This window comes from Sphaerodactylus townsendi, linkage group LG05 (assembly GCF_021028975.2).
Source record: "Sphaerodactylus townsendi isolate TG3544 linkage group LG05, MPM_Stown_v2.3, whole genome shotgun sequence".
Taxonomy (NCBI): domain Eukaryota; kingdom Metazoa; phylum Chordata; class Lepidosauria; order Squamata; family Sphaerodactylidae; genus Sphaerodactylus; species Sphaerodactylus townsendi.
Genome location: NC_059429.1, coordinates 24,733,209 through 24,740,904, shown reverse-complemented (window position 1 = coordinate 24,740,904; position 7,696 = coordinate 24,733,209).

Sequence of the window (7,696 nt, the reverse complement as noted above, 5' to 3'; positions counted from 1 at the left end):
GGAACCCTGGTTGAGAATGGCTGTTCTAACCTCTTCGCTAGACTAATCTGGTGCACTTGCTTAAAGAAGCAAGGATTTTAGCCCTAACCTGGATAGCTCCAGGCTAGCCTGATCTCGTTAGATCTCAGAAGCTAAGCAGGATCAGCCATGGTTGGTATTTGGATGGGCAACCTTCAAGGAACACAAGAGTAGTGACACCGAGCCAAGTAATGGCAGATGTCTCTTGGCCTGAAAATTCTTCAAGGTTGCCATAAGTCAGCTGTGACACACAACAGGGATTTTACAAAGCAACTGCAGTAATAGTTGGGAAATCAATATAAGGTTGTAAATCAACAAATTTTAAAAAAACCTGAGAACCTTCTCTCATCCAGTGAAATGTTTGAGAGTCACTGGCATTTCCATTTTGTTAAAAAGAATCTACAGCAGAAACCTGTGGTCAGATATTCATTTTGAAGGAACAAAAAGAAATCTGGCTGTCATAAACTTCACTAGGAGTTGTCATCGAGTTGTTGTGGATACCAGAGAGTAATTTGCGTCAGCTTTGCACCACACCTCCTTGTTTGCTTGAATAACGGCTCTCCCTACTTGGAAGAGGAATGGATTACACCACTGTCTTTGGCAGGTTTTCTGGAGGAAAAGGATTTGGGTAAACACATGAGATTTCCCACAAGTTTTTGAATTGCAGCCCTCATCCCAGAACCTATCAGAAGGAAAACTGATTGGACCCCAACATGAGGGCACTTTCCCCCCACCAGTAGTTAAATAGCTACCCTCAAAATCTGGGAGAGAAAGCAGAGAGTGTTTTCTAACACCTTTCGGAGGAACCACTCTGACTTGGGCCATTCAGTTCAACAAATATCTTCACATGGCCACAAACCTCAAGATCTCCAAAGCGCATCCATGCACCCCTCTCTCAAACAGTTATCCCACTTCTGAGCTACTTCTGCTGAGCTCTTTGTGCTCATAGGCCTCCAACTACTAATAAATAACTGATTTTAAAAGAAATCCAGAATACCATAAAAGCAATATAAAGTCCAAACAACAGCATAAACGGCACAAACCATCAAAAGCCTGTAAGAATTATTTTAAGCAGTGTCAAAACTGTAAGAGAGTGAATGTCTCTATGGAGAGGGCATCTCATAAACAGGCTACCATCCACCTAACCACTGAATACAAATTAGGGCTTCCAAGGATGAGTTTATATAAACCGGTGGGTTTATAGTGTAGAAAGCAGTCTCAAAGTACCAAGGTGTTTGGCTGTTTAAAAACTTTATAGAACAAAAGAAGAACTATGAATTGCACACAGAAATAGATTGGATTTCAGTAAAGGTCTTAATATCAACAAATACACTCAGATCAACAAGTCCTGGCTAAACATTCTGGCTGTCGTGTTCTGTACTGGCTGATATTTCCAAAACAGTCTTCAAAGGCAGCCCTTGCATACAGTGACTTGCGTTACTTTATCTTTGATAAGAGTGTGGCTAACTGTGGCAAGGAGTTGACCAGGAGAGGCAATAATTGGTATAACAGCTTAAGTCACAGTTTCTGCATACATACATTTCCATCAATTCTCCCCCATCCACCACAATTCTGGCAACAATTGAATTAGTCGACACCTACTACTCACATACCCTTACACTAATCTGTGTCCTCACATCTTACAACCCAGTCCACAAGCACTTGTTTGTTTTTTCTTCATTCATTTGATATAGCACTCTATGATTTAAAATGTGTTCATTTCATTTCATTTTAACCTTTAATGGCATACAAATTATTTCCATTTAAAAGAGAAAAGAGAAAACTTTTAAAACATTTAAAAGAGAAAACTTTTAAAACATTTAAATATGGGTATTTAAAATGCTTTCCAAGAATTTAGCCACTGCCAAGGTGATCGATGGATTACAGTCACTTAGCAGAAAGCGAGTGGCCTGGAACTTGGAGTGCTCAAGTCTTGGAAGCAGCAGAGGGTGAATTAAAATCATGCGCAGGTTACTGTGAAGACAGCATTCCAGAAGAATATGGGTTATGGTTTCTATAGATCCACATCCGCAACGGCATAGTCTCTGATGTTTAGGGATCTGGAGGTATCTCCCTGAGGTTTCCGCTGATGGGAAAATATTGAGGCGTGCTAGCATGAATGCACGACGTTGGTTGATGGATAACAGAGATGAGAGATATTTAGCTCTTGCTCTGTAACTTGGTTGTATTCCGAGGGAGCGGGGAGAGCATACAGCCGCCTTTGTTGGATAGAAACAATGATGTTCCAGATCCCTCAGTCTTTCGCGGATCTGATTGAAAATATGCAGTTCACTATCAGTCCCAACATTGTCCAAATCAAATCCTATGGTTCTGATTTTGTTCTCAATGACTTTGAACCAGTAGAATTGAAAATTGTCTTTAAAAAGGTTTGAGTTTATATCACCTGCAAGTGATCTAAAATGTATTTTGAGCCAATACTTTATGGTGGCAATCCAAGCTTCTGTTTCCACATATGAGAGGCCAACTTCGAGACATAAAGTTGGATAGGTGACACTATTCGGGACTCCCAAAATCCTTCTCAGAAAATATGCTTGGATTTGTTCAACATCACGTTGGAAATCGCTTATCCAAATTGGGATGCCGTAGAGGATTTTAGGCAACAACTTTGCTTGGAAAATTTTTAATACGGCTTTTACTGATTGGTTTCCTTTTCCGTAGTAAAATTGGATTATGCCAGACATGGTACGTCTGGTTGATGAGATTAAGCAGGATCTATGAAGGGACCATTTTAGATTGTATTGAAAAGTGATCCCTAAATATTTAAAGGATTGTACCTGCTTGATCTCAATATTGTTGATTTTCCAGGAAAGAGGACGCCAGTTTTTGGAAAATACGATTATTTTTGACTTCTCACTGTTTAGTTTTAGTTTGTTGAGATCACAGTAGTCAAAAAAAGCTCTTAGATATCTTTTGAGTCCAATGGATGTTTGGGATAAAATAACAGCATCGTCAGCATAGAGAAGGAGTGGAACGGGACATTGTCCAATTTTAGGAGGATGGCCATTGACTTTGCTAAGGTGGTTTTGAAGATCGTTTATGTAGATGTTAAAGAGATGAGGTGCCAATACGCATCCCTGTCTGACCCCTCTGGTGATTGGAATTTTTCCAGATAGTGTACCAGTTTGATCTAATTTGACCTGACAAGTGGTGTTGCTATATAGTTTACGAATAAGCATAAGTAATCGTGGCTCCATTTGGAGATAAGTTAATTTTGACCATAGGATACTTCTAGAAATTGTATCAAATGCACTACTCAGATCTAAAAAGGCTGCATATAATTTCCCTTGACCCTTGGATTGATATTTGTTTGCCAGAGTGTAGAGGGTTAGGCAATGATCCATGGTAGATTTTCCAGATTTAAACCCAGCTTGTTCAGGGCCTGTGATGTTGTTTTCAGTCATCCATGTTTTTAACTTACTTTCGAGGTATTTAGTATAAACCTTCCCAATAATGGACAGGAGGCTAATTGGTCGAAAGTTTCCAGGATCGTTGGTAGGTCCTTTTTTGTGGATTGGTATTATTATTGATGATAACCACGTCTCCGGAATTGAACCGTATTGGTCAATGTAAGTGAACAATTTAACCAAAATTGGGGTCCACCATTCAGTGTGTTCAGACAGGACTTCACTGGGAATCCCGTCCAATCCAGGCGTCTTATTTTTCTTGAGACTTTTTATAATAGTCGATAGTACATTTGTCTCTGGTGGGGTCCACATTGGGAGATCCGTTAATTGTGGTTCGCTTTGCACTTCAATGAAATTGCTGGGTTCGGTTAAGAGGGTTGAGTAATGCTGTATCCATTGCTGTTCAGTGATAGTTGTTGTGTGATTTTGATTACTAGTGCCATTTACAATTGACCAGAATTTCTTGCTGTTGTTGGAATTCAGGGCTTCATGAAGTATATGCCATTGTTTGGTTTGATGAAGTTTTTTCTTTTCCTTAATGATTTGTTGGTGAAGTTGTTTTGATTCCTTATAAGAAGCCAGGGTAAGATGATGATTAGGGTTAAGAAAATTCTTAAAGTCTTTTCGAAGACGCCTTTTGGATTGAATACATTCATCGTCGAACCAACCAGCTCCCGTCTTTACAAGAGCGGGTCGGGCCAAGGTGAATAGTTCGGTAGAAATTTTGGTAAAATAATCCATCACAAGGGAGTTGTCATTATTAATTATTGCTTCTTTCATATCTGAGAAGGCCGTTGATTTTAGAAGCATTGCCAGGGAATTAGCTGTATTGGTAGTCCAGTAGATCCTCTTATAAGTCACTCTATCTGTTTTGTTGGTTGTTTCAGTGTTGGAAAAAGTATTTGGTCTCAACTTCTGGAATTCTATGACTAGTGGCAGGTGATCACTCTCTGTTCGGTTATCTATGTCAAAGGTATGAATATGATCCATGGTTTCAGGGGAGCAAAGGCCAAAATCAATGGTGCTGCATCCCCTGGTGGAGATGTACGTATAGCCTCCTGAATTGGGGAATTTATTTGACCCGTTGAGAATTATTTTATTTTGAGATTGGCAAAAGTCAATTAGTAGCTTACCTCCTTTATTAGTCTTGGTGTCTCTGATGTTTCCTTGGTTGTACAACATTAAGTTGTTACTTTCCTCTTCCTGGGCTGAATGCGAGGCAGCATCAAGGCCTATTCTAGCATTTAGATCGCCCATTATAAGGAAAAGATTGTTTGGAATTTTCAGCTCCATAGTGTTGATATAGTCTGTGAGCTGATTCCATTGCATATTAAGGTCAATGTCCGAATCTGTTGGAGGTAGATAGGTGTTTATTAGTAATAGTGATTTACTGTTCAGGGTCATCAGGATGGCCTGTGCAATTGGGTTGCAGGGCTTTAAAATGTGTTCACTGTTTTACATACCACACTGATTTATAAACTATGGTAGCCACCAAACTTTCATTTAAGAGACAATAATTTCTTCCACACTAAATGTTTAGTCCAGAATCAATCAATATCATTCATTAATTCAGTTTTAACAGAGGACATCATGGAAATTCCCTTATATTCTAGTGTTTCCTTTGATGCTCGCCATCTGTGGATTCTTAAGTTTAGGTTTTAGCATTGTTACTGGTTTTATTGCAAAGTTTTATTGTACTATCTAATATTTTAATTTGTAAGCCACCCTGAGCCCAACTCCAGTCAGGGAATGGGTTATTAATTTTTATTAATTTTAAAAAATGAAATATTATTAATTTTTAAAAATGAAATAAAAAAATGTCAAGTAGCAGAGTCCAATAGCAGAAAGTCCCTTCTTCAAACTCCTAAAAATGAAGTTCACTATCTTTTTCTATGAGTCCTCAGGGAAACACAATGAAGCAGATTTCAAAATGAGCCTGTAGTACTAGGCCCAGCAAGGTGAACTAAGTACAGACACTTGGGCTTCTGTCAAGGACAAGAAAACAAACAGCGACATTTCTCAGGCCACAAAGATGGTAAAACTGCATGTTTCCCAGATTGTAGATGTCATACTACAACTGTACACCGCATTGGTCAGACCACATCTGGAGTACTGCATGCAGGTCTCGGGCCCTTACTTCAAATAGAATGTGGACCAAATGGAGAAGAGGCAGAGGTGAGTGAGCGGGGGCCAGGACGCAGCCCTCTGGAAATATGTCTGTCAAAAGGCCTTCATGGGAGCACTTGATCCGGCAACTGGTATTTGTGCGCAGTTGCCTAATCAAGAAAAGGAGTCTGGCATCAATGGTGAGGACAGCCAGTTTTGCCCAGAGTAGGGCTCTCGGCAAAGAGTCAAAAGCAGCCTTTAAATCAATAAAGGCAGAGTAGAGTTTGTTATGTGCATAAATTGAGTGTTTACTGGCTAGGTGTAATAGCACCAAGGAATGGTCCAGAGGGGATTTCCCTTTACAAAAGCCTATTTGTTCAGCCCCCACTGCACCGGAATGGGAGAGCCATGACTGAAGTTTCTTCAGTAACAATTTAGCATAAATCTTCCCTATTACTGAGATAAGGCTGATGGGGCGGAAATTGGCAGGCTCTAAATGACTTCCCTTTTTATGAATGGGAAACAGTTGAAGACAGCCAAGACTTGGGGAGCATACCTGAGTTTGATGTATTGTCGAAGGCTTTCACGGCCGGAATCACTTGGGTGCTGTGTGGTTTCCGGGCTGTATGGCTGTGTTCTAGCAGCATTCTCTCCTGACGTTTCGCCTGCATCTGTGGCTGGCATCTTCAGAGGATCACACAGCACCCATACCTGAGTTGTTTACTCGGGTAAAAAAGTTGCCAGGATAGAGGCCCACTAATCAGTATTAAATTTTAGAATCTCTGGGAGTATAAAATCAGGTCCAGGGGGTTTCCTTCGTTTGAGGTCCTCTAACAGCTCAACTACTTCTTGAGTTGAGACAGGAGGCCAGCTAGGCAAATCTAAAGGGATAGGTGAAGGAGATCTGTTACTTAAAATATCATAATTAAAAAGTTTGATAAAATAGTTATGCCAAGTATCAGGGGTAATACAGATAGGGGTAGGAGGCTTGCTTTGATTAAAATTGTTTAGGATAGCCCAGAGTAGCTTGGAGTTGTTGGAAGTTACTGCAGAGTGGAGTTCCCATTGAGTGTTGGGATATGTCCGGCCTCGTTCTTCCTAATTAACTGGCAAAAAATTGTTCCCGCCAAATTATTAGCGAAGATAAGGAGATCCCGCCTCCAGGAAGCCCCAAAGTTCCAGTTTAAGCAGCATTAATCTGACTGCTGCGCTCCAGGCACTCTGTCAAACCGTAAGACGCTCCCTTCGGCCGCTTCCTGCGACGTCGCAGTAAGGGCGCTTCCATCGACGGCAGGAATTCCGCCGGTTGGAGGCGGAGGCCGCTCGTGATGCAGGCATGCGGACGGCCTCCCAGAGGCCGGCAGACCACCCAAAGCGTATGGAGCCGCCTCTTCCCCCCTTCCCTTTCCCATGCACCGCGCCGCCGGGAAGACGCTTTCCCCTCAAATAAATCAACCCTTTGGGTGTTGTTGTTTAGCGCGGCCTGACGCCGCCCTGGGGGAGGGGGAGCGTGAACAGGTCGGTGCCGCCGCGGCATGCAGCAGCGCCGCCTGTGCGAACGGCAGCCTGGGGGCGGCGTTTTTACCGCCCCCAGGCCGTCGTTTTTGGCCCGTGCGGAAAGGGCCTTTCTGTTTTTGCTGGGTTTCCCCACAGTGGACATCAAAACACCATCCACAATTTGTTTAAGGTCTTCAAACCTAGTAATTGTCTCCTGGGGGGAATCTGCAGCGAGGGCAGAGCATTTAAGGGTGGCTAAGCTAGGGGAACTAAGTAAGTTTTGAGTGGCTAAGACCAGCTTGGGTGTCCAAATTAGTCTGGAGGATGGTTCACTAGGTGATGAGGAAGCTGCATTTCCGGAGTGGCAGAGTCTTATCTGGTGAATTGGGTTTGATTTCCCACTCCTCCACATGAAGCCTGCTGGGTGGCCTTGGACTAGTTACAGTTCTCTCAAAACTCTTTCAGCCCCAACTACTCAAAAGGTGTCTGTTGTGGGGAAAAGAAGGGAAAGGAGTTTGTAAGCCCCTTTGAGTCTCTTTACAGGAGAGAAGGGGGGTATAAATCCAAATGCCTTCTCTCTAGAGTAAGAGTAGTTCAGCAGTGGAATGGGCTGCTTAGGGAAATGGTGAGCTTCTCCTCACTGACAGTCT